The following is a 12,337-nucleotide window of genomic DNA, read 5'->3' on the forward strand; positions in this document are numbered from 1 at the left end:
GGTGTCTGGGCTCAGGGGTCGCCTGTGGTGTCAGGGGTCGCCTGTGGTGTCAGGGCTCGGGTGGTGTGTGGTGTCAGGGCTCAGGGGTCGCCTGTGGTGTCGGGGCTCGGGTGGTGTGTGGTGTCTGGGCTCAGGGGTCGCCTGTGGTGTCAGGGGTCGCCTGTGGTGTCAGGGCTCAGGGGTCGCCTGTGGTGTCAGGGCTCGGGTGGTGTGTGGTGTCAGGGCTCAGGGGTCGCCTGTGGTGTCGGGGCTCGGGTGGCCTGTGGTGTCGGGGGTGGCGTGTGGTGTCGGGGCTCGGGTGGCCTGTGGTGTCAGGGCTCAGGGGTCACCTGTAGTGCAGCCTAATATTCATCATCCCATATAATCCATGCAATGTGCACTTCTCTACTGTATCCAAAATCCGCCCCCCCCCAGGCATAAGGGTATGTGCACACGGTGTGGATTCTGCTGCAGTTCTTAACTGCAAGTGATGTACAGTACCTTTTAAGGCTATGTAAAACAAAAAACGCAGTGCACATGCTGCAAATTTTTCCATGCAGATTTGGAGCGGATTTAAAACTGCAAAATGTCACTTCTTTTGTGCAGTTCTGCAGCAGTTTTACATCGGCTCCATTATAGAAATCCGCAGGTATAAAACTGCAGGGGAAATCCGCACAGAGAGAGAGAGATTTTTTTTATGTCCCGGGAGGGAAACTGCAGCAGCGGAACCGCAAAAAAGAAGTGACAGGCTGCGGAAAATAAACCACAGCATGTGTACAGCAGATTTGTTTTTCCATAGGTTTACATGGTACTGTAAACCGCATGGAAACTGCTGAGGAACCGCAGGACCAAAACCGCTACGGATCCGCAGCAAAATCCGCAATGTGTGCACACACCCTAAGCATGGCTGACAGACGAACAGCACTGAGCAATGGGGTCAATGTGGGAAACCTCACTGCTCCCCAGTGCACAGCCCCAGTCCGCACCTCTGATATTGATAGCCCTATAATGTAATGTGAGAAACACTACACACCATATATATATATGAATATACACACAGATATACACCGTACACACAGCATTTAAATAATAGACAAATAATAAACAACACATTTATACATAATACACAAAAAAATACATAATACACAGAAAACACATAACATACATAAAACGCATATAATATACACATAAAATGCATATAATAAACATACATAATACACATAAAATGCATATAATATACATAATACACATAATTCATATAATACACTTACAGTACGTAATACACATAAGACATATAACATACATAATACAAAGAAACCGCATGTAATATACATAATACACAAAAAACACACATAACATATATAATGCACATAAAATGCATATAATATACTCAATACACAAAAAATGCATATAACACACGTAATACACATAAAACACATAATATACATACATGATACACAAAAAATGCATATAACATGCATAATAAACAAAACGATATAATATACATACATACTACACATAAAACACATATATGTATACACATAATACACAGCAAATGCATATAATACGCATAACACATAGCGCATATAACATACATAATACACAGAAAATGCATACAATATTCGTATGTAATATAAAGAACACATATACGTAGATAATATACAGAACACATAATATACAGAACAAATATATTATACATACATAATATACAGAACACATTTAATTTACATACATAATATACAGCAAATGCATGTAACATACATAAAACGCATATAACATACACAGAAAACGCATATATATTCATCCATAATACACAGAAAACACATACAACATAAATAATACACAGAAAACACATATAACATAAATAATACACAGAAAATGCATAGAATATACATATATAATACACAGCAAATGCACATAATATACATACATGATACACAGAAAACGCATATAATATACCCACATATTGCATATAACATAAATAATACACAGAAAACGCATATAACAAACATAACACACAGAAATCACATATAACATACATAATACACAGAAAATGCACATAATATACATACAGAATACAGAACAAATGCATATAACATACATAATACACAGAAAACGCATATAATATTCATCCATAACACAGAAAACATATACAACATAAATAATACACAGAAAATGCATATAACATACATAATACACAGAAAATGCATATAATATACATACATAATACACAGCAAATGCATATAAGATTCATAATGCACAGAAAACGCATATAATATACACACATAATACACAGAAATCGCATATAACATACAGAATTATTATTATTTATTATGATAGCGCCATTTATTCCATGGCGCTTTACATGTGAGGAGGGGTGTACATTATAAAAACAAGTACAGTAATCTTAAACAATACAAGTCACGACAGGTACACGAGGAGAGAGGACCCTGCCGGTGAGGGCTCACAATCTACAAGAATACACAGAAATCGCATATAATATACATACATAATACACATAAAACGCATATAATATACATACAGTACGTAATACACAAGACATACAGTATAACATACATAATACAAAGAAACCGCATATAATATACATACATAATACACCGAAAACACATATAACATACATAATGCACATAAAATGCATATAATATACTCATAATACACAGAAAATGCATATAACACATACATAATGTACATAAAACACATAATATACATACATGATACACGTAAAACGCATATAATATATATACGTGATACACCTAAAACGCATATAATATACATATATAATACACAAAAAAACACACTGTACATAATACACAGCAAACACATAATATACATAGCACAAATAAAGCACATATAACATAATACTCATAAAACGTATATAACATACATACTTAATACACATAAAATGCATATAACATACATAATACAGAGAAAACGTATACAATATTTGTACGTAATACACAGAACACACTTACAATATACATACATAATATACAGCAAATGCATATAACATACATAAAACACAGAAAATGCTTATAATTTTCATCCATAATACACATACAGCATAAATAATACACAGAAAACACATTTAACATACATTTAACATGCTATAGCGATCTCATGAGACCGCTAGAGTCACGCGAGACTACGTCATCACAGGACCTTGCCGCAAGGCATTACTGGGAACGCTGTGGCCCGGGAAGGCTGCGCGTGACACCGGAAGGTAAATGTACCCCGATTTTTTTTTATTTTTTATTCTTTTTTTTACAGGGGTATGGTACCCAGGGCCTGGAGGACAGTCTCCTCTCCTCCACACCGTGGGTACCAACCGCACATGAGACGCTTAAATTCGCGCATGGTGGGCATAGCCACATGCGGGAAGTAAGCGATTCTCATGCATTCCTATGGGTGCGGAATCGCGGCAATTCTTTGCGATTCCGCACAAAAGAATGACCATGCTGCGATTTTTTTTCTGCGATGCGATTCCGCCGCGGAAAAAAGCGCAGCATTAGCACAGCATGTGGGGAATGCCATAGGAATGCATGGGGGGCGTTCTGTACAAGATTTTTAAACGTTTTCGCGCCGAAAATCGTGGCAAAAACGCTTAAAAATTGCATCGTGGGCACACAGTCTGAAGGAAACATGCGGTCAATTATATGGTCATGGTTTTTGTGTATGTTTTTTGTGTATGTTGTATATTTGTGATACAATGTTGCACATATACATTTATATCAGTTATGTCCAATTTATAATCACTATCAGCACTTTATTCTATTACTTATTTAATATGGGCACTATAAATTGTGCTTTTTTTATAGTTGGCAAAAATTAGTGACTTGTATATATTTACACGTTTGACTTATTAATAGAATGTGTCTGAATTACAACATATATATATATTTCTGTGTAGTATTATATAATTGTCACATAGATCTTACGGTAGAAATGTTTATAATGGTCACACACTATAAAATATAATAATACTCCCACACCAGTCATCCCGTTCTGTGGCAGTATGCATGCGGGGTATATTGAGCTGCCGGAGGATATAAAGCGGTCTTTAGTGGTTTATGTGCGCACAATTCCCTTGAGGACCTGGCGTTACCGGATCATGTGACCGCCAACTATCGTTCCTATTGGATGGCAAGCCTCACGTGGGACCGCGCATGCGCCATGTATGCCTCAGCACTTGGTTTTGGAATAGGACCTTTGTTTTTTTCGTACCACGCAGGCGCCGTTAGCCGCTTAGTATAGCGGTCATTATGGACGCAGGTTTTAACTATTTTTTAATTAATTGCACAAGCAGTATTATTATTTAAACCAGATTGCCTCCTGCCCTGACATGCCTCCCGAGGAAGCTGTGCGAAACGCACGTCAGGGCAGAGGGACGTCCAGGGATCTCTACCAGCACATATTGGTATGTAATTGTTTACTATATACTTTACTACTTTACATTTCACAAGGGTTAGCGCCTTTTAATAGGGCTATTTTGGATTATAGCACACGCTAGGCATATTCCAAATAATTGAATCTGGGTACACCCGCTGTGGGTACATATTTATTAGGGAACATTGCTGTTGCGGTTTTCCTTCCCCCATGTGATCTATATAGTTGGTGTTGTTTTTTACATACGCATATCCAACATTTGGGCACAATGATTATCATATGGATTACTATTGAAATTATTTGTAGTGCTGTGGTGTGAGATTCCATGGACTTTTAGGCTATGTGCCCACGTAGCGTTTTTCAAGCGTTTTTTTTCCTGAGCAGAAACGCATGCCCTTGACAGGAAAAACACGTGCGCTTTTTGACACGCATTTTTAAAGCAATTGTCAAGAGTTTTGACATGCGTTTTCCTATGCGTTTTTGCAATTACAGTGTATGTATGCGTAATCGCATGCGATTCCGCACAATTAATGAACATGCTGCGTTTTTTTCCGCTAAGCGTTTCCGCAGCGGAAAAAAATGCACCATTAGCACAACATCACCTCCCTATCCTGACCAGATATCACCTCCCTACTAACCAGAATCCCTCAATGTCTGTCCACTATTTCATCCTTCTTCTCCACTAGATATCTGAAACTCAACATGGACAAAACAGAATTCATCATCTTTCCCCCATCTCACGTGACTCCCCCTACGAACCTATCAATTACAGTAAATGACTGCCCACTCTCCCCAGTCCCACAAGCTCGCTGCCTCGGAGTAATCCTTGACGCTGATCTCTCCTTCAAACCACATATCCAAACCCTTTCCACTTCCTGCCAACTTCAACTCAAAAATATTTCACGCATCCGTTCATTCCTCACCCAAGAATCTGCAAAAACCCTAGTCCATGCCCTCATCATCTCTCGCCTTGACTACTGCAACCTCATGCTCTGTGGCCTCCCCTCAAACACTCTCGCACCCCTCCAATCTATTCTAAACTCTGCTGCCCGACTAATCCACCTGTCCCCCCGCTATTCCCCAGCTTCTCCCCTCTGTCAATCCCTTCACTGGCTCCCAATTGCCCAGAGACTCCATTACAAAACCCTAACCATGACATACAAAGCCATCCACAACTTGTCTCCTCCATACATCTGTGACCTCGTCTCCCGGTACTTTCCTGCACGCAACCTCCGATCCTCACAAGATCTCCTTCTCTACTCCCATCTTATCTCCTCTTCCCACAATCGCATACAAGATTTCTCTCGCGCATCACCCCTACTCTGGAACTCTCTACCACAACATATCACACTCTCACCTACCATCGAAACCTTCAAAAAGAGCCTGAAGACCCACCTCTTCCGACAAGCCTATAACCTGCAGTAACCACCGATCGACCAAACCGCTGCACGACCAGCTCTACCCTCGCCTACTGTATTATCACCCATCCCTTGAAGATTGTGAGCCCTCGCGGGCAGGGTCCTCTCTCCTCCTGTACCAGTTATGACTTGTATTGTTTAAGATTATTGTACTTGTTTTTATGTATACCGCTCCTCACATGTAAAGCGCCATGGAATAAATGGCGCTAGAACAATAAATAATAATAATAATAATAACATGTGCGTTTTCCATTCTATTACATTAGATGCTTTTCTTAAGCGTTTCCGCAGCAGAAACGCTTGTCTAAAAGCGCTGCGGAAACGCTTAAAAAACGCAACATGGGCACACAGCCTTAGTCCCTCATTATTTTTCCAGCATTTTTCTTGTGTACCTTGTTTTAATGTTTCAATAAAGTATGATATTTTTATTACATATACACCATTGTGTGGTACCAATTTTTCTGTGTACTTTTTTGTTACCACAATAGTATTATTATATATACACGTAATCTAAATATAATATACATATGTTATACACTATACATATAATATAAACAGTATATAGATAATACATACTGTATAATATACACAGTACATAGAATATACACAGAACATATAATATACACATTACATACACTATACACATGTAATATACACAGTACATATAATATATACAGTACATATAATACACACAGTATATAGACTATACATACTGTATAATATATACAGTACATACAATATACACAGTACATCTACTGCACAGTACACACAGTATACACAGTACATGTAATATACACTGTACATACACGGTACATACAATATATACAGTACATATAATACACACAGTATAAACACAGTACATAGAATATACACAGTACATATAATATACACATTACATACACTATACAAAGTAAATATAATAAACACATTACATACGCTATACACAGTACATGTAACATACATGGTACATACACTATGCACAGTACATGTAAAATACACGGTACATATACTGTACACAGTACATACTGTCACGGTTCCACCCCTCAGGGTGTCTGGGATGTAGTTACTGACAGCTCGGCTGTACAATCTGGTACAGGGGCGTTCTGAAGCTGTCAGTACTTTGACAGCAGCATGGCCAACCAGCCTGGTTCAGGGGCATGCTGAGCTGTCAGTGTGTTTATAGACAGTTTGACTAGCCAGTCTGTGACTGGAAGGCATCTGCTGTCTCAGGTGTTCACTATTCAGGGTAATGCCATGCCTACTTAACTGAGCAACTTCTCCCAGACCACTGCCAGACGTACATTTATCTTGTGAGGTTTGTGCTCCCTGTGCCTTGAGTTCTGTATGCTTGATCTGTTGCCTGACCTTGGACTTTGTTCTGACTATCCGCCTGTTTAAGCCCTTCAGCTCTGATCCGTTATTCTCTCGGTACTCTGACCTCGGAACATTACCTGTCTACGCTTTTGTCTCTTCCTTCTGTATATGACGAACCCGACAGAATCCAGGTCGCGAAGGCTAAGATCATGAACCTGGCACAAGAGGGGTCGCATAGCTGAGGACTACTGTACCGAGTTTCGGTAGTAGTCCACCGAAGATTCTATGGAACGATGCTGCTCTCAGGTGCCAGTTCCAAAGAGGCCTTTCCGAGACACTCAAGGATGCTCTAGTCCTCCATGAAGCCCCTTGTTCTCTGATGGAGGCCATGACTCAGGCCATATGAATGGCCCGCAGAATCCGTGAGAGTCATGCTGAACAGCAGGCTGCATGTTGTACTTCCCTGGAGCAGGTCCATTTACCCGAGGTTAGAGTTGCCAGTCTCCGTGTTGCGGAGAGAAGTTGGAGACAAGATCTTGGACTCTGTCTATACTGTGGTCTCTCTGGACATTTTTTTAAAAATTGGCCAATTCGTCCTCAAACCACCAAACCATCGGGAGAACATCTGAGTCTGGGTGATGACCAGGTACCTTTTTCTTCCTCTGATAAAGTACTGATAAATACGATGATTTCCTTCGAGAACCAGATGTTAATAAATTGGCTTTCATTGACTGTGGGTCTGCTGCTAACTTTATTGATTCAGGACTAGTTCTGAAGTTAGGGTTAGGGACAGTTAGTTTAAAACGACCCATTCAAATTATCGCCCTTGACAAGACACCTTTGGTTCACAATTTGGTCAAGAGAACAACGGTGGATTTCACACTCCAAGTGGGAGCACGCCACTCTAAATCCATCTCCTGTTTTGTGTTGGATAATTTACCTGTTGGATTGGTGTCTGAAGGAAATTGTGAAATGGAGCTCCAACTGTTCCAAGAAATGTCTAAAAAATGTACAAATATGCTCCTCTAGTCTAGAGGGTCTTCCGGGGTACCTGAAGGACTTTGGAGATGTGTTCTCGGAAGAAGAGGTGAAGCTACTACCTCCCCATCGTCCCTATGATTGTGCTATTGACCTTATTCCAAGCGCCAAATTGCCAAAATCTCACCTTTACAATTTGTCGGGGTCTGAGTGGGCCGCCATGAAAGAATATGTTAGCAAAAGTTTACGGAAGGGTCATATCCATCCTTCCTCCTCCTCTGTAGCTGCTGGATTTTTTTTGGTTGTTAAAAAGAAAGATGGGGTCTCCGTCCTTGCCTTGATTTCCGAGAACTAATCAAGATCACGGTTAAAAATACCTACCCTCTTCCACTCATCCCCAACCTATATAATCAGCTTCTGGGGGCCAGGTTGTTTTCTAAACTTGATCTTAGAGGGGCTTACAAATTGATATGCATCCTGAAGGGTGACGAGTGGAAAACGGCGTTTTTAACATCTGAGGGTCTGTTTGAAAACCTTGTCATGCCTTTCGGATTATCTAATGCACCTGCTGTGTTTCAGAATTTTATGAATGATATTTTCTCTGATTGCATTGGAAGAATTGTTGTAATATACCTCAATGACATTCTAATTGTCTCGCCAGACTTGGACACTCACCAGGAACCGTGTGATGTTACAGAGACTGAGGGAGATCTCTCTTTTTGCTAAATTAGTGAAATGTTTTTTTTCTGTTCATGAAATCTCTTTCTTGGGGTTTATCTTGTCAGCAGAAGGGTTTGAGATCGACCCTGGTAAGGTGCAGGCCATAATTGATTGAGTTCAATCTCGTGATCTTAAGGCTTTGCAGCGTTTTCTGGGATTCGCCAAATATTATAGAAAATTTATGAATGGGTTTTCACAAATTGCTAAACCACTTACTGACCTTACATGTAAGAGGTCGAATCTCAAGGTTTGGTCACCGGGTGCTATCAGGGCTATTGAAAGATTAAAAGAGTGTTTTACCCATTCTGATCCAACCTGATCTCCAAGAACCGTTCATTGTGGAGGTGGATGCCTCGGAGATCGCAGTGGGGGAAGTCTTTTCGCAGGGGCCCAAAACTTTGACTAACCTGCGTCCATGTGCTTTTCTAAAAAATGTTCACCGCCATAGAGAAATTATGATGTTGGGAATCAGGAGTTACTTGCTGTCAAATTGGTCTTTGAGGAATGGAGGCATTTTTTGAAGGGTTGGTTCATCCAGTTACGGTGATCACGGATCACAAGAATTTAGCTTACACTGAATGGCTAAAAGGTTAACTCCTAGACAAGCCAGATGTTCCTTGTTTTTCTGTCAATTTAATTTTTCTATTACATTCAGGCCAGGGTCTAAGAATGTGAAAGATGACACTTTATCTCGTAGTCTAGATTCTATTTCTCCTCCAGAACCTCCATCCTCCATTATTCCTCAGGGTATTGTGGTGTCTATGGTAACCTCGCTGGAAGAGGAGATTCGTAAAGCCCAGTCATTCTACTTCCCCAGGGTCCAAATTATTTGTGCCTGTGTACTTAAGATTGCGGGTTTTACAGAAATTTCATGATTCAGTTTTAAATGGCCATCCTGGGATTACTGCCACAAGGAAAGCCATCGCTAGACTTTTTTGGTGGCCATCCATGTATAAGGATATTAAGGATTTTGTATCTGCTTGTGAAGTATGCGCATGCGCCAAAGTCAGTCATAGCCGGGCGGATGGGGAATTGGCTCCATTGCCTATTCCAGAAAAACGTTGGACTTATTTGTCCATGGATTTCATTACTGATTTGCCTCTGTCTGATGGGAACACTGCTATTTGGGTGGTAGTTGATCGATTCAGCAAACAAGCTCATTTTGTTCCTTTGTCAGGATTACCTAATGCAGAGACACTCTCCAGGTTGTTCATCTCTCAGATTGTAAGATTACATGTGATCCCTCTGAACACTGTGTCTGATAGAGGAGTACAATTTGTGTCTAAATTTTGGAGAGCTTTTTGCAATAAACTATGGATTGACATGTCATTTTCATCTGCTTATCACCCTAAAACCAATGGTTAGACTGAGAGGACAAATTATTCTTTTGAACAGATTTTGAGATGGCTAATCGGTTAGTCAGGGCCTTCCATCTAAAGTTTCCTGGGAAGCTTGGGGGTCCGGTAGTCCCCCCTAGAAGAAGGGATACTGTCACAGTTCCACCCGTCAGGGTGTCTGGGATTCAGTTACTGACAGCTTGGCCGTCCAATCCGGTACAGGGCAGTGCTGAAGCTATCAGTACTTTGATTGACAGCATGGCCTGGCCATCCAGTCTGATTTAGGGGCGTGCTGAGCTGTCAGTGTGTTTATTGATAGCTCGACTAGCCAATCTGTGACTGGGAGGCGTTGTCTGTCTCAGGTGTTCACTATCCCGGGTAATGCCATGCCTACTTAGCTGAGCAGCTTATCCCAGACCACTGCCAGATGTACATTCACCTTGTGAGGTTTGTGCTTTGTGCTCCCTGTGCCTTGAGTTCTGTATGTTTGATCGGTTGCCTGACCTTGGACTTTGTTCTTACTATCCGTGTTTAAAACTGGAGTCACACATAGCCACTTACCAGCGATCCCGACAACGATATCAACGTGTCAGGTAAGTCGCTATGTGATCGCTGGTGAGCTGTCACACAGACAGCTTCACCAGCGATTAGCACAGCGATGCCGAGCGCACGGCATCGCTGTGTTCGTTAGCGCTGATGCCATCCCTGTAAAAAAATAGAATTAAAATAAAAAATATTGTTATTCTCACCTTCCGACGTCCCGCGCAGCCATCCCGCCTCTCTCCACGTTCCGGTCCCAGTAATCCTTTGCGAGAATGACCGCGAGAATGTCACGATCTCACGGGAGCTCGAAGTCTCGCGGTCATTCGTGCAAAGGATCACTGGGACCGGGAGCGTGGAGAGAGGCGGGATGGCTGGGCGGGACGTCGGAAGGTGAGAATAACAATATTTTTTATTTTTTTTTATTTTTTACAGCTGATCGCTGGTCTCCCGCCTTTCACACGCAGCGATGCGTGAGGGCCAGCGGGAGACCAGCGACGAAAAAAAAGTCCAGAGGTTTCTTGCAGCGATCAGCAATACCGGCAGAGGGGGTCGGTCGCTGATTGCTGTCACACACAGCGATCTCGCTGGTGAGACCGCTGTTGTGTCACAAAAGTTGTGACTCAGCAGCGATCTCGCTAGCGAGATTGCTATGTGTGACTCCAGCTTAACTCTTCAGCTCTGATCTGTTATCCTCTCGGTACTCTGACCTCAGAACGTTAGCTGACTATGCTTTTGTCTCTTCCTTCTGTTTATGACGTACCCTCCTGGCTCCTGACTAGTGTCACACATACACGGTACACAGTACAGGTAATATACACAGTACATGTAAAATACAGAGTGCATGTAATTTACACAGTACATGTAATATACACAGTACATGAGCAATATCAGAGAAAATCTGGAAAAAATTGAGTGTATATATCACTATTTGAAGTAGACAATTATTTATTTGAAAATCATGACAATAACAGTACTTTAATTAAAAAATGGATGTCTTGTGTCAAACAGCAGAGATGCAGCAGAAAATGATTAACATCAGTTCATATGAAAGTATACTCAGGATAATCATATGCATAAGTATTTTTGTCATCTCAACTATTAGGCTATGTGCACATGTATGCAGAAAATTTCTGCATGAAAACCGGACTCCTTCCCAGAAAACGCGTTTTTGCCACGATTTTGGCACATTTTTGCCGCGATTTTTACCGGAGCGTCCCCAGACACATAGAAAATAGCCAGAAATGCGGAATTTATCGTGAAATTAATGAGCATGCTGCTTTTTTACCGCAAAGCGTTTTTTTGCGGTAAAAAAACGCATCAATATGCACAAAAAGTGGAAAATACATTAAATGAATGGGAAGCTTCTTTTAGGCGTTTCTGAGCGGATTTTTTGGTAAATCCGCTGGAATAACGCGAAAAAAGACGCAACGTGTGAACACAGCCTTAATGTAAAATGTTAGGCTCAGTGCCTTATACTGCCAAGGTTGGGAAAATACCACAATCTACAGAATAATGGATAGTAAAAGTTGCATATACAGGTGCTTCTCACAAAATTAGAATATCATCAAAAAGTTAATTTATTTCAGTTCTTCAATACAAAAAGTGAAACTCACATATTATATAGAGTCATTACAAATAGGGATG

Source organism: Dendrobates tinctorius, unplaced genomic scaffold (genome assembly GCF_039654945.1).
Source record: "Dendrobates tinctorius isolate UK_male_01 unplaced genomic scaffold, ASM3965494v1 ptg000250l, whole genome shotgun sequence".
Lineage (NCBI taxonomy): Eukaryota > Metazoa > Chordata > Amphibia > Anura > Dendrobatidae > Dendrobates > Dendrobates tinctorius.